The sequence below is a fragment of the Leptonychotes weddellii genome, chromosome 1 (assembly GCF_054177405.1).
Source record: "Leptonychotes weddellii isolate Sample4059 chromosome 1, ASM5417740v2, whole genome shotgun sequence".
NCBI lineage: Eukaryota > Metazoa > Chordata > Mammalia > Carnivora > Phocidae > Leptonychotes > Leptonychotes weddellii.
The window spans coordinates 116,013,745-116,035,481 of record NC_138369.1 but is presented as its reverse complement, the minus strand read 5'-3'; the positions used below and the strand labels follow the sequence as shown (position 1 = coordinate 116,035,481).

Genomic DNA, 21,737 nt, shown 5'->3' with positions numbered 1-21,737 from the left:
GGCAAAGCTCAATGAAGAAAAGTAGCTGAAGTGGTAAGACTTGCATCTTGGAGTCTAAGTGTAAGGGTTAAATCTGCACTCTGCTGTTTTCTAGGTTTGTGATCTAGGGTCCTTCTTTGCCGTGGATGTCTTACTTAAAAAACAAGGATAACAATAATGCCTCCCTCCTAGATGGCTGTGAGGATGGGATGAGATAATAATGTATGGAAGGATCTTACCACAGTGTCTGATACACACCAGGTGGTGAATAAACTTGAGTGACTTTTATATCTAAAATAAAAACTGATGAAAATAAAAAAAAAAAAAAACTGATGAAAGAAAGTTGAAAACCAGAAAGAAATCTGAACAGGTTCTTCACAAAGATGAAAATCTAACTGGCCTACAAACTTTTTTTTTTTTTTAACGTATGACCTTATTTCTCTTAAATTTAAAAAGATCATGGCTATTACCAATTGAAGCATTTGCAAAATACCATTTAGATCCAATATTAGTATATTAAATGAAAGTATCAGAGAAACTGATATTTATGGCATCATGTTATAAAGAAGTTGAATTCAAAATAAATGGCCCATAAACCTTTGAAAATCAACCGTGATAGTTAATTTTGCACATCAACTTGACTGGCCATAGGGTTTCCCAATTAAACATTATTTCTGGGCATGACTGTGAGAGTGTTGGATGAGATTAATATTTGAATTAGTGGGCTCACTAGATTGCCCTCCCTGATGTGGGTAGGCATAATCCAATCCCTTGAGGGCCTGAATAGAAAAGATGGAAGAATGAAGAATCTGCCCTTTTATCCTGCCTCTTTGCTTTAGCTAAACATCTCATCTCACCTTCTCTGGCCTTTGGACTGGGATTTACACTACAAACTCTTTTGGTTCTCAGGCCTTCTGATTCAGATTGAATTACAACATTGGCTTTCCTGGGTATCTAGCTTACAGATGGCAGATTGTGGGATTTAGCCTCTACAATTACATGAGCCAATTCCTCGTAATACATAAATACAAATAAATAATATATATATTCATATAAAATAAAAATAAATAAAAAATGTATATTTAGACATATATTTAAATATAAGTATATAATATTATAAATATAAATATTAAATATTTTTATATATGTGTGTGTATATATATATAAATCTCATCATATTTGCCCTACTGATTCTATTTCTCTGGAGAACCCTGACTAATACATTAACCTTACCAGTAATCAGTAGAATGCAAATTAAAATCACAAAATTTACACATTCACAGGAATGTCTAAAATTTAAAACTATCAATCCCAAATTCAGAATTTGGAGCAATGGGTACTCCAAATCCATGTACAAAAATGCTCATATCATAACAGCAGTATACTCAATAGACCCAAACTAAAACCAATCTTAATGTCTATTAACAGTAGAATCCATGCATAATTGTTGTTTCATACAACAGAATACCCGACAGCTACTACAGTGAAAGAACTACAAGTACATGGAACAACAACATGAATAAATGTTACAACGTTGAGTGAAGGATGTTAGATACAAAATACATACTATATGACTTTAACAGGTAAAGTTCAAAAACAGGCAAGACCATTTCATGGGGTTTAGTCTCCTAAGGGGGTTTAGTCTTGTTTAAAAGAGCAAAAGGTAGGGATGCCTGGGTGGCTGTCGGTTAAGCGGCTGCCTTCAGCTCAGGTCATGATCCCAGGGTCCTGGGATCAAGTCCCACATCGGGCTCCCTGCTCAGCGGGAAGCCTGCTTCCCCCTCTCCCTCTGTCTGCTGAGCCCTCTGCTTGTGCTCTCTTTGCCAAATAAATAAAATCTTTAAAAAAAAAAAAAAAGAGCAAAAGGTATAGAGGGGGCATAAGGAAAGCTTCTGGGGCACTGGCAACATTGTAGCTCTTAACTTGGATAGTGATTACATGAGCATGGTCACCTAATGATAATTCATTGAGCTCTAAACTCTTTGTGCTCTTTTCTATATTTTCTTATATTTCACTAAAAATTTTTTAAAAGTAGTTAAATCATTTTTAAAGGTAATAAATTATTCCTAAACTAATTCCTAAAATCTCAGTTTAATCTCTGACTGTGGCTTGTGAGAAAAGAAATAGGTATAAAAGATTTTTTTAAAAATACATATATATATATATACTACATGAGAAATCTGTATAATTGCCATGATTTCAGTGGGTCACCAAAAGCTTTCAGTTGCTATTAGTTGTGATTATCTGATTGTGCTGCTGAGGAATAACTAAATAAGACCTAATACTAGTGAGACTACCCAGCTGTTAAGTATTTTGAGAGAAATGCAGTAATTTAAATTACCAGACAAGAATCTCAATGTAGAATTCACAGGTTTTTAATGAGATGAGGAGAGAATGGACTATCTGAAATCCTTTCCTAACATGATAGAATGTCAGATTTGGAAGCAACATGAGAGATTTACCTACTCAGTCTGACAGATAAAAAACAAAAAAAACTGTACACCTGCAGAGGCTGAGTAAGTGGTCAAGATCAAGGTCATACATGTGGAGGGAAAGCTGTGAAAACAACTCCCATCTATTCGAAATGCAGAGAATTTTCTATTTCTCCAGGCTGCTTCCCCACCCCACCTGCTTACAGCTGGGAAATCATTTTTTTTCTGAAACGTAAGAGTATTGAAAGTACAGGGTTGTGCAACTTTCATCTTGACTTGCTCTTAAGAACAGGGTCTACATTTTTGTTTTAATGTAACGGCGTTTTTTCCCCCATTCTCACAGCACTTCTGCCAGAATTTATACCTTTGCAAATGCAGCAAATGTTATCTTAGAAATTAACTCACTGCCTTCCTTTTAAATTCAGTTTTTGAAAACAGTATAACATAATTCCTAAGTAGGTAAGGACACATCCTTAGAAAAGTACCAGTTACCCAATAAGCACATATCTACCTTTTATATCCAAGGCCTCTGAGTTCCCAAATTGCCCTAAGGAAACAGTGGTGACAATGGATGTCCCTCTGTAGAGGAAATCTGCAATAATAATTCCATTGCAGTCCTCTATACATTTTTATTTCCATTATGTCTATCACCTGGTAACCATGGAAGCATATATTGCAGAGACACTGTAGGAAAAACAAATCTGCAACATACATTTTGAAACACAGTACAAATGATACCACTTTCTTCTCTTTTTTTTTTTTTGATGCCACCTCCAATAACCATTATACTTAGATTCTTTTTAACAGATTTTAAGTCATCGCTTTCTAATTATATGCCTAACAAAAAGGGTTTTTCCTATAGTCAAGTACCAAATAGTAGAGCTGATACTGAGTTCATATATCATACATGTCTATAAGGTTATTAAAGATCATCCAAGGTATCTCTCTGGAAGCATCTTTGATATTAGTCATTTGTGCAAAACAAAATATTTATAATGCATAAGCATCTCTGGAAGGATTCACAAAACCCTGGTAATGATGGTTGCCTCTGAGAGGGGCATTCTGAAGGAAAAGCAGACTCATTTTTATTCTCTTTTGTACTGTTAGAGTATTATTTCCTATTTTAAAAAGAATGAAAAATAATTAAGGCCACACCTATTTGCAACTTCATTTTAAATTTAAAAAATAATAAAATATATTTGTATTTCCATTACCCCTTCAACCACTATCCCCTCCCCAAACACATACACATACAAAAGCCTATAAGATTTCCTAATAAATATATTTTAGTACTGAGACTAATTTTCGAAAGGGCAGAAAAGACAATCAAATACTCGCCATCTCCACCTTCTCTCCCAGAGCCTCTTTAGATAGTATCTCCTTTTAGACACTCAAAACATGAAAATTAGGACTTACATCCCTTTTCCTAGACAGTAAGGCCACTAAATACTCTCTCTGCCCAAAACTGGCTAACCTTAGGGACTCCAGGAAGCACTAAACCATTTCCCCATCAAAGGGGAGTTGCTATCATATTCTCTTAAGGACACTCAGAGTGATTCTGTGGCACCTATAATGCTAGGGAGGAAAACTGGGACACCCCTGATTTGTGGCCAGCCTTTCACTTCTCACCCGGAGGTGGTATGAGTCAGTCAGTTGGAGGACCAGAACCATTGAACCACATTTCTCAGTTTATTTAAGCTAATTAGCCATAGTCCCAGTCTTGGAGCACTGGATCTCAGTCTCCTTTTTCCTCCACCCAGATTAGTGGAAGACATCAACCTAGCAACTGTTACTACTTACAATACTCAAAGTAAGCTATGTCATCCAATCTACCACCAATAAAACTAATAGATTCACTCTCTATTTGCATATTGTTTCTTACTTTTCAATTGGTTTTGAATTGGGACAAAGAAGTAAATGCCATTTATTGAAATATATCAAAAACACTACCGGAAATATTATCATATTAAGTGTATACATTGATTACAAAACACATGCTAATTTCAGAAACATTAAAATGGCTGGGAGTGAGGGTCTTTGAATCAAGGAAACAAAATGTATACTTATAACCCAATAGCTCAAACTCACTCCTCCCTCAATTTCTGAATTCCTAATTCTGGCATCCTTTATATCCGAAACCTAGCCATGGCAGAAAGCATGTTTAGTAACTAATAAGTAGTAGTAGACTATATTTCATTACCTTAAATGGAAAAAATAATAATGCATCCCCAACCCATCCATAAAACCTTCACAAATCACCCCAAATTTCAGTAAATCATTTTTTTTAAGAAGGATCCATGTCCAGTGTGGGGCTTGAACTCACAACCCTGAGATTATGAGTCACGTGCTGTACCAACTGAGCCAACCAGGCATCCCTCAGTAAGTCATTCTTAAATACCTACATAACAATGCATCAAGTACTTCTGCATAACATAAAAATGTTCAATACACCAATAACCTAATCATTAAAACCCACAAAACCCATGGGGTAGGCTTGTTTGAAAACAGTATACATAGATAATGGATTGCATCAGAAAAGAATTCCTTCTTCACTACAAGGAATAGGTTTTTTAATGTAAATAACAATAAAATAATGTATTAAAGAAATAAAAATAATATCTAAATTGAACCCCAAGTTAGTAGCCCCAGGCACCCTACAGAAGAAAACGGGAGGCTGATGAAAAGATGAACATTCAAAGACTATAGGACAGATTTAAACAATGGAGCCAAAAGACAGAATCCTATTAAGAGAACATCAAAGATGGGACCACGACCCAGCCACATCTTCTGTCTCTCTTCTTCCTTCTTTCCTTCCTAAAAGAAGATTGGGGAAAGGGATAAGCATCTGTTGAATTCACTATACACCAGCCACATTAGAGTAATTCCTCATACCATCCCTATAATAAAGGAATGATTGTCCCCAGTCTGCAGATAAAAACACTGAGAGTCAGAGAGGCTAAGTTAATTGCCCATGAACCAAGTCACAACACAACCAATAAGTAGCAGAGCTGTGATCTGAGTCCTGTCTGAGTTAAAATCCCCAGCTTTTCCCATGAACTTTACCATTTCAGTAGCTCAGACCAAACACCTTCTAGTCCGTTGACCCTCTCTTTCTTTAACAAACCACCTCTGATCTGTCAGCAAATCTTGTTGGCTCTACCTCCAAATATATTCAAAATACAACCAGTTCCCAATATCCTGCTACAACCACCATGATCCACTCCATCATTCTCTCTCCTAAATGATTACCGGGAAGCCTGGTTTCTCTGTTCTTGCCCTTGCCCCCTATAGTCTGTTTTTAACACATCAGCTAAAGTGATCCTCTTATAACCTAAGTCAGGTTATTCTCTCCTCTGCTCAAAACTCTTCAAGGGTTCCCCCAAAGTCATGCCCAGAAAGACCTATAGGACCCTGCCTTTTGCATGTGTGTGCATACACACACATACATGCACACACACACACACACCCATTACCCTCTGACTCACTGCCACTCTCCCTCATTTGATCCATTCCACCACTCTAAACATGTGAAGTTAATGCCTACCTTAAAGTTACTGTACTAGCTATGCCCTCTGCCTGGCACACTCCTCCATCAGATATCCATATGATTCCTTCCCTCTTCAAGATTTCACTAAGTATCACTTTCTCAGTGAGGTCCACCTGAAATCATAGCACCACTTCCCCCATCAGATCCCTGATCTCCCTTACTCTGCTATATTTTCCCATGCCACTTACCCTCTAATATAGTATATAATGTGTTATACTGTTTGCTGTCTCCCCCACCATCACCACCCCAGCTGAAATGTAAACCTCATGAGGTAAGGATTTTGGAGGGTATTTTGTTCACTGATATACCAAGAGCCTAGAACAGTAGCTGGCATATTGTAGATGATCAAAAATATTTGCTGTTGTACTAAACACTGCCTCCAGGCTATCCACTACCACCTCAGTGGTTATTTCTTAACCTTTTAAAATATCTTTGGGTCGGGGCGCCTGGGTGGCTCAGTTGGTTAAGCAACTGCCTTCGGCTCAGGTCATGATCCTGGAGTCCCGGGATCGAGTCCCGCATCGGGCTCCCTGCTCGGCGGGGAGTCTGCTTCTCCCTCTGACCCTCCTCCCTCTCATGTTCTCTGTCTCCCATTCTCTCTCTCAGATAAATAAATAAAAAATCTTTAAAAAAAAAAATATCTTTGGGTCATATAGTTCATTGGGAATCTGATAAAACTATGGACTCTCTCCCCAGGAAAATGTACATTCTCAGGAATGTATATGTATGCACATTCAAAAAAATTCTGATATATAGTTTCAGTGGGTCTCTGGACTTCCCAAAGACCATCCATGGAGGTCATGGATGTCTCCATTTAGGTCATGGAGACCTAAATCCACAAGGATATATCCTACTTAGGTGTCACTGATAGACCATGTGGGATACAATGAATGAAGTAAGAATTTCTACACTAGAAAGCAAGTCCTCAAAGCCCCAGATGTCCCTCGTTCTGGCAAATGCTGGAGTAGGGGCTTCCAGGAAGAGGGCTTTGTGGAAAGAGAGGCTCAGAATAAGGCAGCTCGAGTGCCTCCTCTTCCCCTTCTCCTTGCTACTGTCAGACTGACCATGCCTCCATCCCTCACCAAACCCTACCCTGGATTGCATTAAAGTTAGATCAGGAAGCAGGAGCTGACCTCCCATAGGGTGGGAAAGGTCCACAAGTAACTTCGGGGTGTATAGTGGTAGATGGAAAGGCAAGTAGAGGGAGTTGGAAGAGCAAGAAATTCCAGTGGCCTCCCACCTGGGACAATCATTCTCAGTTATTTCATTCATTTATATGTGAGTATGACTACTTCAGAGACTCCCTGAACAAAAAAGAAAAAAAAATGTTTAAGGCTTTGCATTTCTTTTTAGAAAAAAAAAACTACAAATATATAATCAAAATCAATCAAAATTATAAAGCACTAAGAAATGGAAAATGTTTGTTGTAACACAAAAGAGGTTTTAGAGAAAATGAAAGAAAATGAATGGTCTCAATTTTCTTTGCAATGATATTTACAAATAGTAGGCCATTAATTGAAAAATTATCATACTGAACAGACTGACTCTACCTGGAATATTTGACCTTTGGTGTTCCACTTATTCTCCTGCAACAGAAAGCAAGCTCAGGTAAATAGTAGTAGGAGCAGAGATGAGAAGGAGTGGAGGTGTCATTCTAGGAATTAGGAAGCAAGCACAAAATTCAGTGTAACCAGGCTCCCTTTCGAGCTTTTACCATAGCTGTGAGAGCAGAGTAATGAAACTGAATAACTGTTTTAAATGACTGTGTAAAGGGCCAGTGTAAAGAGAAGAGGCCTGGAAAAGTCCACTAATGTGGAGAAACCAGCATGTGTCAAGTGAGAAGGGAGTGCAGCTACAGCAAACACACAAAGCAGGGAGAAACACCCACTGAAAAATGTTGATTTCATTTGCTGGAATTCCAAAAACACTGCATGTGTTGCAGTCAAGGTCGCCAGGTGAACAGTGTGGATTCCTGTCAGGACCAGACATATAAAATCTATGCTGGAAAAAATCCCCACAGACTGAAGAGAAAAAACACTACATACTTTCTGCACTGATTCAATAATGATGTGACAGACACACAGAGCCCTCTATCCCCTATGGATGGCCCTGAACTCTACCTACCTTGAAATGCATACCTGGAATAGCATTTGTTAGGCACAAAAACATCTGTTCTTGAGGATCACCCCATGTTTACCTTTATGTTCATGTCTTTATGTCCACAGTCTCACTGGGCCTCAAACAGCCTGTGACTTGGTGGCACAGTTGCAGGATAAGGTGCTGAGCTCACAGCATGACTTTCCCAGATCACACAACTTGAACTTTGGGTCATATAGCTCATTGGGTCAGGACTGCTGCCTCCAAAGTAGATAGGCAGAGAACTTCATTAATGCCATATGCTTCAGAGCTCCAAACTTGGAGCCCTAGTGAAATCTGGGCAGGGACAGGATGCCTCAGGGGTTCCAAGATATTGTCTAGAGAAGCTGCAACTCAGTGCACCCACCTAAGCACTACTTGCTTCATGTTCTAAGACCCTCGGGAAGTACTCCAGATATCTCTCCAAGGCTAAGGAAGCAGCTAGAAGTTCAGAGTGTCTTTAAGAGCAGGTTCCAAATGTCCTGAAAAGTTCAGGAGAATCCAGTCAGAGCTATCCTGACCCCTTACTGCTCCCTACACCCTCATGGACTCAGAATCCTACCCTCTTAAGGGTTAAACATGATCACTTCCTGTGTTCGCTTTTCCTTCTACAACATCTCTGCCCATCCTTAATTTTCAGTCTCTGCTTAAAACTCCTTCCACATAGCTCTCCTGTTATATTAAACTGAAATCTGACCACCTAAATCTTCTCTCTGCTACTGTACAAAATAAATCTAAGAGTCTTCATACAAGAGTGCCTAAGATACACAGAGCTACCAGACCCATCACTAGTTGATGGAGAATAAGACAAATGCCCTTAAATAAATCTCAGACTAAGCAAAATATCATTAGCAAAGTACTATTAGATTCACAGCTTGCAGTATCAATTATAAACATAGCTACAAACATAGATAAAGCACTCTCTTCAGAGTTCTTTTCAACTTACCCTGTGGCTCTGGTTGACTACCAGTCTTAGCCTTAGATGAAGTTTGCCACAACTTTGGGCTGCATCTCCCAACAATCTTGAATCCCGAGAAGACCCAGGTCAGTTCCCACAGATTAATACCCCAAGACATAAAATGATGAACTCAGCCCTTCCTGTCATTAGTCCATAGCCCTCGTTGCACATTAGGATCACCGAAGGTGCTAGGGCCCCACTGAAGACCATTTGAAATAGAATTTGGGGTCAAGGGAAAGGTAGTATCAGTAGGTTTTTAACTCTTCACATAATTCTAATGTGCAGCTAGAGTCGACAATTGTTATATTTAAATCAGTGGTTCTCCGACATTAAGATGCATAAGAATCACCTCTGAGATGGAACCTGTAGCTCCCAAATCCCAGATAATCTGACTCCTTGAGATTGGGGTGGAAACCAAAGGCTCAGATGTTTCTGAACAAGGCAGTTCTTTGAAACATACCTTAAGAAACTGTGCCCTAGGTTTTAGATCAGTGGTTCTTAAAATATGGTCTCTAAACCATTAGCATTAGCGTCAGCATCACCTAGGAACCCATTAGAAATATAAACTCTTGGTACTCCACCCCAGACATACCAAAATGAAATAGTGAGCAATCACTGTTTTAACAGTCTTCCAGGTGATGCTAATGCACACTCAAGTGGGAGAAGCTGTGACCCAGATGACTGAGTTTGTCAAGTAGAGAGGAGAGGATCCCAATGAACTAAAGAGGTCCCATTGGCACACCCAGGGTTTCGCATCATGCCTGACAGGAAGAGTAGCCTTTGGAAGCAACCTAAACATTTTTGAGTAACTGTAAAAAGCTATTTTAAGTCAAAACCCACTAAACAAGGTAAATTTACCACCAAAATACAAAAAAAGTTTGTTAGAGTGAGCAAGACATGCCCAAGATAAAAACTAAAGGACAACAAAACAATTACTAACCTCAAAACAAAACTCTAACAGCAAACCCTCAGGTTGATTTTTCTGAAAAAATGTGAGGCATTTTCACATTCTATGTTTGGTATTATCCACTACCTTCCAGTGTAGAAATTATCAGCCTCATTCATAGATAAAAATATTGGGTCCCTACAAAATTCTTTAAAAGCTTTATAATATAAACTTACCAAATCACTATGTTGAACATCTGAAACTAATGTATTGCATGTCAACTGTACTTCAATTTTTTTTAAAGTTAAATATTTGACACGGTTACCAGCTAATAAGAGACAGGAACCAGAACTTGAATCCACATTTTAGATGCCAAATCCAGAGCCCCGTTCTCCACCCTGTACTAATTCCTATGACCTACTCTGGATCCTTGCCCCAGGGCAGATGACTAGGAGGGTGCCTGTTATAGTTCTGGGTGAACTCTACATGAAAGTCCTCAACAGTAGCACAGGCTTGGGGTCAGTGGGGAGATGGAGATGGGTGGCAAGAGCAGGAGTATGCAGATTATGGCCTACTTTTGTGGAAAGTTATCCTGATATGATTAGAATAAATATTCTTATTTATATCCACCATTACACTGTCACAGATAATATAAATTTCATTCATATTTAATGCCAGAAATTTGTTATTAATTGCTGTTCTTAGTTGTAGTTTTACCTTTTCAGTTTTGTCTGTAGCCTAATATTAGATTAATCTCTATTCAAGAAATATAAGCAAGTGGTGGGAGGGGAAGTCTTAGAAGCCTGCTCAGGGGCTAGAGGAGTCCAACTTCAGATTCAGTATTTGCTTCAGATAATCCTTAAGTAGATAAGTGCGTATTAAGAACACATATCCAAGAAATCTTTAATACCTCTATGAAACCCTCCATTTATAATTTAGTTCCTAAGTTTTCTGCACAGAAAATATGTCAACACCAGATGTAGAACACCATGTATATATTATGCTATCATTTGCATTAGAAATGGATAAAAATAAAAATACATATTTGTATTTACTTGTATATACATAAAGGAGCCCTGGAAAGATGCATAAGAAACTGATATTCCTGGTTTCCTGATTATGGAGCTGGGAAAAGAAGGCTGAACACATGGAACCCAGGGTAGAGAGAGACTTCATTGTATAAGTTTTTATATATTTTTATTTTGAAACATGTTTTAGTGTTTCACACATTCAAATACATTTTTAAAGAATCACTTGAGTTATTTTTAAAATTGAAAGCTATGTTATACCCTGAGATTTTGAACCAAATAAAATTCCACATGAACTTAGGAATTAAGATTTTTATTAGGCTAACTATAAGGGACATCTAAATTAGTCAAGTCCTAATTAAGAAATCCTAGGACATACCTAAACTTTATAAATTTCTTTTGATAAATCCTTTTTATAAATCCTTATCAAATCATGTTTTATACTTCCAACAAAACTAAGCTGCCTTAAATCATTAAACTTTCCTCAGGGTTGATAATCATAGATTTTGAATTTCCTAGGAAGGATAATCCCAATTTTTTGCCATTTTATTCAAAGATACTCATTTCAAACAATAAGGTTATACCTTAGCAATATTTTTCATAAAAATGCATACAAAAAACAGGAAAAAATTCTTTTTCAGGATACATGTCCTGTATTAAGTTCTAAAAAATGCACTTATTTTTATCGTAGGTTCTTTTTCCAGACTTTAGAATCATTTCAAATTACTGCTGAATCATCTCTCATTTCTCCATTTAAAATGGAGAAACGGGTGGGTGGATGGCTCAGTCAGTTAAGCAGTTAAGCATCTGCCTTCAGCTCAGGTCATGATCCCAGAGTCCTGGGATCCAGTCCCTCATCAGGCTCCCTGCTCAGCGGGGAGTCTGCTTCTCCCTCTTCCTTTGTCCCCCCACTTGTGCTCTCTCTCCCTCTCAAATAAAGTCTTTAAAAATAAATACATGAACAAACAAATAAATAAATAAAATGGAAAGACATAAATTAGTATCCTGGTCTCACAAGTCAAACTCCATTTCAAACAAATTGTGTACTGAGTGAACAAGAAAAAAAGTTCAACATTAGGCACCATAGTAGCACATAAACTGGAAAGGTAAACAAGGGCCAGTCGTTCGATGCCAGGAGTTGAAGTCTAATCCTTCAGCTGATATGAAGTCAAATTGAAGAATTTTAAGTAGGGAATAAAATGATCAATGATATATTTAGAAAGATCTCTTGGTTATAATAGATAATACGCAGATAATAGAATGGGGACAAGCAATCCCAGCAGTTTATCAGAGAGTTCAGATAAGAGTGTGAATTTAAGGAAGGGCCACGGGAATGACAAGGAAGGGACAGATGTAAGACATTATCAGGAGGCAGGGCTAGCAAGAATCACTGATCAATCTGGACATGGGAAGTGCTTTAACCACCCAACTTCTGATGTGGGTAACAGAGTGGATGCCTATGAAAAGGGGGAAGGGGGAAGGAGCAGATTTGGGGATGGAAGAGGTGGAGAAATATATATTATTTTTTTATTAAGGCCACTTCTGAGATACTTGCTCTGATTGATGTAAATGTCTGGTAAGTAGTTGGATAGGAAGGTCTGGATCTCATGAGAGAACCATGGCTGAGGATAGAGATTTACCAGACATCAGCAAAAGTTAATTAAGTGAAGCTGGGGAAGGGAGGCTGATGATGAAACTGGACCCTCTCTGACATGAATGACATGGGAAATAGTGTGACAATAACATTGCTTATCCAGAAATTGGTTGTGAGTACGCTTCTGGCTAGTGAAATGTTGATAATTCCAAAAATGTTTTTTGAAAGCCATTTAAATAATACATCAGTAAACTTCTGACCCATTCAAAGGAAGAAGGATGAAAGCACTTTTATAACTGAAATACCATTTAAGAGATTTAAAAGGTCTAAAATGAGCGAGAGGCTCATTAATCCATTTCCAAAATGCAATCTGTGGAATGTTATTTCCCTGCTGGTAATATGAAAGTAAATATCAATACACATATTTAATACATTTTTACAATTTTTGTTAATTATTGCATAAATTCACACTCCAAAAGAGTTTTACTGAGATGATTCTTTTCCTGGTGTCTGCATGAAAGAGAGATAGCAGACACTTCCGGCAATGAAGCCATCTTATTTCTTCCTGGCTGAGGTGTTGGGCCCCAATGCATGTATTTTCTTTCACCCTGATGGCATGGGCTTGAAATAAGCTCAGTGATTTATTCTGCACCTTTAACTTAAGACTTAAGTCAGAAGTGGCCTAAATTCCTAGGTCCCATCTTGGTTTTGGCCCTGTGTATCTTACTCACTCAGCCTGAGGGCCCTAGAAAAAGGAAAATATCCTTACCTTGTGTTTCCACCCAACCCAGAAATTGAGATTAAGGAATAAAAAAGCTGGGACATATTCTCTACCTTTGAAGCTCTACCACCCTAATGAACCTATTGAGCTATGGGACTCCGTGACTAATTTTGCCTATTGGAGCCTCAAGCAAAGGGAGGCAGCCTACACCCATAGGTGTCTCCTAGAGTTTTGGACTTCTTGCCTCCTTGACATAGATACCAGGTGTACTCCTTCTGAAATGCTGCTATTAGCTTGCCATTAGGATTTTGTAAAAACTGAACTTCTGACCCATGGAGGTCTCTGACTCACCAGCCTGATATTCCCATTTTGAAGGTGGGTCAACTCAGACTTAATGACTAACACAGGGCAAAAGGCCTACCAACCTTCTCATGTCAAATGGAAATGGCATATTCAAGCCTACTGCTGGCCTAGCATGAAAACAGTCCTAGCTATCCTTCTGGGGGAAACTATCCCCACTCTGCTTCCTGAAGGAACAATTGTAAACAATACTATTTTTTGGCTCTGTATTCAGATAAGCTTCAACTCACTGGCCAAAGTTGTTATGAGTAGTAAAACTGCCCTAGACTTCCTCTTCACAGGAAGAATTCTGTGAAAATCATTAATACAATCATTAATCATTAAGGCTAAGTAGAAAGGACAATATAGAAAATTAAGAAGAAAGGGGTACCTGGGTGGCTCAGCTGGTTAAGCATCTACCTTTGGCTCAGGTCATGATCTGAGGGTCCTGGGATTGAGCCCTGTGTTGAGCTCCCTGCTCACAGGGAGCCTGCTTCTCCCTCTCCTCCCTGCTCATGCTCTCTCTCGCTATCTCTCTTTCAAATAAATAAAATCTTTAAAAAAATTAAAAAGAAAGTCACCTAGCTTTATAAGATAAACCTTGATAGTTTACAGGATTGGTTCTGATTGTTTTATTTGTTCTTGAGAATAAAAGCACTGATTGCTCTTGTTTTGGACATCTTTTCAAGGACGTTTGTGTAGTGAATAGCCTTGGTAGATAGAGATAGTGTCTTCCTCCACAGCACAGCAAAGGGTGGATTTGTTTACTGCCCAGTATTACAAAGATTGTCTCCCTTTGGGGTAAAGGACAAATATGCTTGTAGCCCATTATAAAAGGTTTGGATTCCCTAACCTTAGGATTCCTCTGCTATAATATAACCCATTATGTGTGCAGGTGTCACCTGACTACTTGTCATATCGCCATGTGGGAACTGGGATTTGAGGAAATGGCAAAAGAAAATGATGATACTCTGGTTATTGCTATTTCCATAAATAATAAACCATCCCTTGTCTTTGACCCAGGAATCACACGTTTTCTGTCAGCATTCACAGGCAACGTAAACAACAAAGCTGAGAAACCTAGCAGAAAAGAGCAATTAAGTAGAGGAGAAGGTGAGGGTGAGCAGAGGTTTTTGCAGCCACAGTGAAGTGCCCTTGGTAATACTCCACCCAGTAGGGCTTTCTTCTGACCTTTACATGCAGATAAAAATCAGAAATTTAGCAATCCCTAGCAGATGGTAAGGCTCTTAAAAATAAGGAAGATTTCCAGATTATAAAGGAAAAAAAATCAAGTAAAAAAAATAAGGAGACTACCTAGGACACAGGTCTGCCCAGTTATAAATAAATAAACAAACAAACAAACATATATTCAACAAATTATTTTTGAGTACCAACCATTGTTTTATACATGGGGATAAAGTAGTGAACAAAAGTCTCTGATCTCATGGTGTTCACATTCTAGTGGAGAGAAAGGGACAAAAACCAAGAAAGCAAACAACTTGCAAATGTATTGGAAATGACCAAGCACACAAAAGGGATCAAGAGGGAAAGGAGCAAGCAATTTTAAGCAGAATGGAATTGAAAGCCTCTGCCCTGCCACCTGAGGGAGGTAAGGACCACTAAAGGCTCTGCAATTGGGCTTTTAAAATGAAAATTAGGAAATTATTCATATTTTAAGACATGCACTTAAATGTAAGCTTAAAATTGTTAAGTCATTAAAAGGTTGATGGAGACCTCAAACAGATGACAGAACTAAGCCTTAAGTCTAGAGTCAGGAAAACACTGACTGAAAAATGGTGGTAGAGTACTCATAAATTTAAACCCTAAGTCAATGGGAGAAGATCACTGAAATTAGTCTTTTTAGCTCTAAGATCTTGTTTAAAGAAAAATATTTCAATACTACTCTTCCCATCTAGCAAAGTCTCTAAATAAAGATAAGATCTGTTCATTCATCAACTAGAAGGAGGTTCATTACAATGCTTACTAAAGAGCTTCCTGAGAGCAACAAACCTACCAGAACAAGGTTCCTTCCTCTCATTTCATTCAATTTTAATTAAGTCAAATCTCACCACAAAGAAACACCTGTTGTTTCTAAGAGGCCTCATAAGATGAAGGGAATAGTAAGAATGAAGGAAAGATTTTAAAAGCACACAAGCTTTTATAATAAAATCAAAACCATCTCTTTCAGAACAAAAGAATTAAAGATAGGTATTTAAATTGTCAATTAAAAGGTCACATTTTTAGCTTAGCTAAAAGGAATAAATGTGAATGAAAGGAAATAATTCATTAAAGACTTTAAAAATACAAATATTTTTGCAAAAAAAAAGTCAAACTTAAAGTTCAGCAATTTTCAGTGGGAAAAGAATGGGAGGTATAATTTTTAATGCATATTCCAGAACCAATCACTAATATTTAGTCATGAATTTAATTTATCTGTAAATTTCATACAACATTAAATAAGAGTGTGAAATGTCTGTATTCATTAATAAAAAGGATAAGTTAAAAGGTCCCAGTCCAGGTCTACCAAGCCAGAATTTCTGGTACCCTTAAAGCAGCTTTTAGGAACCACTGCTATAAGACATCAAGTTAAATACACATCACACCCAAACAATAGAAGAATATCTAAAATCAATCATTTTTAAACATTTTTAATGTTTGTATTTCACAAATATGCATTAGAAAGTGAGCATACTGGAAACTGCTCCTTTCGGAGTTAATTATAAATATCATTTCATGTTTACATTGTCAAAATACTCTTCATGCTCGTGTTATTATGTTTAACCAGACAAGAATTTCAGGCTCAGAAAGGTTAAGGAACTTTCTGAGGGCCACTCAGCTGGCAAGGGGCAAAGCAGGCTTCCAAACAAAGGTGTCTCATGCCAAGTCCAAGGTACATTCCTACTGCAACATGTGGTTCCCATGAAGAGGAGCAAGAAATGCAGGGGCATGCAGGTGAGGGGCCCTAGCAGGAAGCATCCTGTGATACCACTCTCCTTTTCCCACTGGCTGTGATTAGCTTTGAAACATGTTCCACTTCACAAATATCTATTTAACAAATCTCATTTTCTCTGGACATTATGAGTACATTCTATTTTGTATTCATGCTATCTTCTTTTTAATGTCCTCAGATTCCTGCCGAGTATTCTGAACAGAAGAGAAGTTCACCAAATATGTGTGCTCTGGACCAACTCTTTATGAGAATAAGTTGTCATGAAAACTGAGACTACATACTCCATCTACCTAAACCTCTGGTATGGCAAATCTCGAGATGTCCCATTATAAAATCTCTTTTTACATTCTTCTGGTTAATAAATAAGGGGCTCCCAGACTTAAATGTGCATCAGAGTCACCCGGGAGCTTGTTAAAAATGCACACCCACAAGGCCCCCTCAAATCTACTGAAACAGAAACTCTGGTGCCCTTGAACCAGCTTTTGGGAACGATTGCTATAATACAGCAGTGGAAATACACAAAAAATTATTTTCTTTAAACCAAGCTATTCTGTTCTTAGATTTTAACATGTTAAGATTGAGAAACTAACATAGTTTAAAGGAATCAAAACAGATCTAGGAAGATGGAGGCATCCTATCCTTGACTGAAACCAAGCAGAAAATACAAAATGTTAAAGAAGATATGTGTGCCTACCCCCAGAGTGGCAGAACTACGTCTAGGGGAGAAATCAGTAGCCCTACATTCCAGAATCACCTCTGCCCTCATGCAAGTCATACCATCACTGCCTGCCGCAGTTTCTCTTAGTTTCTATGACACTGTTTCTTTCTAACCATCTCTTCTTAGTCTCCTTTGCATTTTGCTCCATCTGTTTGTCCTTTAAATGTCACTGTCCTTTAGAGTCATGTCCTCAGTTTCTCTTGAACTATACACATGAAACCTGGGTCATCTGATTATAGTCCCATGTCTTGAATGACCATTATACACCAAAGTCTTCCCAATCTGCATCTTCACTACAGACCTCAGCTGCACTCTAATGTATGAGACCACTGGGCTGTGCAAGTGATCCTAGACTTAGGGAGGCAACACAAACCTTAGAGTCTTTCCTCTCATCAACTTATTTTCCACCAGTTAAGGTGCAACACTTTTAACTTTTTACTATTCCTTTCTGGGATATCTTCCCTTAAAGAGTAAATAAAGCCAGAAGACCAGCAATAGAAAAATAGTTAAACAAAGTATGATACCTGTATTTAATGGAGCATTTAATGACACAGCCATATAAAATAGTAGTTTTAAAAACTATGTAGAGGGGCGCCTGGGTGCCTCAGTTGGTTGGGCGACTGCCTTCGGCTCAGGTCATGATCCTGGAGTCCCGGGATCGAGTCCCGCATCGGGCTCCCCCTGCTCGGCGGGGAGTCTGCTTCTCCCTCTGACCCTCCTCCCTCTCATGTTCTCTGTCTCTCATTCTCTCTGTCTCAAATAAATAAATAAAATCTAAAAAAATAAAAAATAAAAAAATAAAAACTATGTAGAAATATGGGAAAATAGCTCAACGTCACTCATCACCAGGGAAATGCAAATTAAAACTACAATATCATCTCACACCTGTCAGAATGGCTAAAATTAAAAAAGACAAGAAACAAAAAGTGTTGGTGAGCATGTGGAGAAAATGGAACCCTTGTACACTATTGGTGGGAATGCAAACTGGTACGGACACTGTGGAAAACAGCAAGGAAATTCCTCAAAAAGTTAAAAATAGAACTATCCTGGGCGCCTGGGTGGCTCAGTTGGTTAAGCGACTGCTTTCGGCTCAGGTCATGATCCTGGAGTCCCTGGATCGAGTCCCGCATCGGGCTCCCTGCTCGGCAGGGAGCCTGCTTCTCCCTCTGACCCTCCCCCCTCTCATGTGCTCTCTCTCTCATTCTCTCTGTCTCAAATAAATAAATAAAATCTTTAAAAAATTTAAAAAATTTAAAAAAAAATTAAAAAAATAAAAATAGAACTATCCTATTATCCAATAATTGTACTACTGGGTATTTACCCAAAAAATACAAAAACACTAATGCAAAGGGATACATGCACCCCTATGTTTATTGCAACATTATTTACAATAGTCAAATTACAGAAATGGCCCAAGTGTTCACTGACAGATGCAAAGATAAAGAATAGATGGTATATGTATACAATGGAGTATTATTCAGCCATAAAAATGAATTAAGTCTTGCCATTTGCAACAACGTGGATAGGTCTAAAGTGTTTAATGCTAAGTGAAATAAGTCAGTCAGGGTAAGACAAATACCATGTGATTTCACTCATAACTGGAATTTAAGAAACAAAGAAAAAAAGAGACAATCCAAAAAACATACTCTTAACTATAGAGAACAAACTGATGGTTACCAAAGGTGAGGTGGGTGGGGGAATGGGTGAAATAAGTGATGGGGATTAAAGGGTACACTTATGATGAGCACTGAGTAATGTATAGCATTGCTGAATCACTAGATTATACACCTGAAACTAATATAACCTTGTATGTTAATTATACTGGAATTAAAATTTAAAAACTTAATAAAAAATGAAAAAAGAAAGAAATATGGGGAAATACAGTATATTATCACAAAAGACAATACTAAATTTTATCTCTATTATGATTACAGTTACGTAAAAAGGTCAAATGCATTTGGACTAGGATTGGAAGGGAATACAAAAATGACAGTGTTTTCTTCTTTGGAATTCTGGGTGTTTTCTCCCATTAAGAGATTTCCATTAATGTTATGATTATTATATCATCCATGCAAATATACAGTTGACACATGATCATTTTAATTTGTATGGTTATTCTACTCTTCATAACATGTTTGTAGGCCTAAATAATAATATAACAGTTGACTTATCAGAAAAGATGGTGGAGGAGTAGGGGACCCTACTCCAACTGGTCCCTGGAATTGAGCTGGATATCTATCAGACCACTCTGAACACCTACGACATCAGCCTGAGATATAAGAAGATTGATCTGGATCTCTACAAACAGAGTATCACAGGTGGTTGGTTTCAAGGTATGAAGTTGGGAGCTGTGATTCCGCAGGTACATATCCGAAGATAAACAGAAGGGGGAGGGAGCTGCCATAAGCACTGCTGCCAGGAAGGTGAAATAACACAGGAATGCAAAAACCTGCCACATGTTGGGGGACCGGGCACAGACTTGCAGACCGGTAGCCACAGGGAAAGGACTTTAGGGCAGCCCCTCACACTGAAACCTGGAGCAGTGGCCGCACGTGTGAACTGGGGGTGGCTGGCGGTTTTAGAAGCACAAAGGGCAGAGATGTGCCCCAACCTGGAGGCGAGGACTAGAAGCACTGCAGTTTATAGCAGCACAGACAGAAATGGAGATAGTGTGGCCTGGAGAGCTCACTGAAGAACAGATGGCAATCTCTCTGCTCTGAGGCAGAGGGTTGGAAACGGTCTCTTCTGCTCTGACTCTCAGAAGAGACATGGAAAGCCACCAGGGAAAGCCGTCAGAGAACAAAAGCCCCCCAAAACCGGTTTTCACTGAGCCCATACCCCCCACAGGGGCCAGGGCAACTCTGCCCAAACACGGTTGCCTGAGTAACAGCATGGCAGGCCCCTCCCCCAGAAGATAGGCTGGGAGAACAAGAGGCGACAACCCTAAGGTCCCTATAAAACAGATGCATCTTGCTGGGGTTGTGGTTAATAATTTGGACTCTGTACATTCCCTCAACCACCCCTCAACAGAATGACTAGGAGGAGGAACCCACAACATAGGAAAGACTCTCAGAGTGTGACTTCTGCCATAGATTTACAAATGGATACAGATATAACCAAGATATAACCAAATGGAATTCAGGGTAGCAGTTGTGAAGACAATAGCTAGAATGGAGAAATCAATTAATGGCAACATAGAGTTTCTAAGGGCAGAAATGAAAGCTGAACTTGCAGAACTTAAAAATGCTATCAATGAGATCCAATCTAATCTAGATAATCTAACAGCTAGGGTAAGCAAGGCAGAAGAATGAATTAGTGATATAGAGGACCAATTGATAGAAAAGGAGGAAAAAGAGGATGCCAGGGAAAAACAACTCAAAATCCATGAAAATAGAATCAGAGAAATAAGTGACACCATGAAGCATTCCAATGTCAGAATAATTGGAATCCCTGAGGGGGTGGAGAGAGAGAGAGGACTAGAAGATATATTTGAGCAAATCATAGCAGAGAACTTCCCTAATCTGGGGAATGAAACAAATATTCGTGTCCTGGAGGCAGAGAGGACCCCTCCCAAGATCAAGGAAAACAGGCCAACACCCCAGCATGTAATAGTAAAACTCACAAATCTTAAACCAAGGAAACCATCTTAAGGGCAGTTAGCGGGAAGAGATTCCTTACATACAGAGGGAGGAACATCAGAATGATGTCAGACCTATCCACAGAGACCTGTCAAGCCAGAAAGGGCTGGCAAGACATATTCAGCATACTAAACGAGAAGAACATGCAGCCAAGAATACTTTATCCAGCAAGGCTGTAATTTAGAATGGATGGAGAGATGCAGAGCTTCCAAGAACGGCAGAAACTGAAAGAATATGTGACCAATAAGACGGCCCTGCAAGAAATAATAAGGGGGGGGGTTCTATAAAAGGAGAAAGCACCCAAGAATGATATAGAACAGAAATATACAGAGACAATCTATAGAAACAAGGTCTTCACAGGCAACATGATGACAATTAATTCATATCTTTCAATAATCACTCTCAATGTGAATGGCCTAAATGCTCCCATAAAATGGCACAGGGTTACATATTGGATAAAAAGACAGGACCCATCTATTTGCTGTCTACAAGAGACTCATTTTGAACCTAAAGATACATCCAGACTGAAAGTGAAAGGATGGAGATCCACCTTTCATGCCAACGGGCCACAAAAGAAAGCTGGGGTAACAATTCTTATATCAGACAAATTAGATTTTAAGCTAAAGACTGTAGTTAGAGACACAGAAGGACAGTATATCATCCTTAAAGTGTCTACCAACAAGAAGATCTAACAATTGTAAATATCTACAGCCCCAACATGGGAGCAGCCATCTACATAAGCCAACTGTTAACCAAAATAAAGAGTCATACTGATAACAATATGTTAATTGTAGGAGACCTCAATACTCCA

The 21,737-nt window shown here is 38.6% G+C and overlaps 1 protein-coding gene, 1 non-coding gene and 1 pseudogene across 2 annotated transcripts in view; 1 reads left to right on the top strand and 2 right to left on the bottom strand.

Moving 5' to 3' along the window:
- The window catches only part of LOC115940224 (uncharacterized), a 695,973-nt gene that overhangs the window by 617,206 nt on the left and 57,030 nt on the right, over window positions 1–21,737 (bottom strand). The window lies entirely within an intron of this gene.
- Window positions 4,710–4,782, bottom strand: TRNAM-CAU (transfer RNA methionine (anticodon CAU)). Its single transcript has one exon. It is a non-coding gene; the product is annotated as a tRNA-Met (tRNA).
- LOC102730838 (cilia- and flagella-associated protein 44-like) overlaps window positions 14,544–21,737 on the top strand; it is a 60,030-nt pseudogene continuing 52,836 nt past the window's right edge.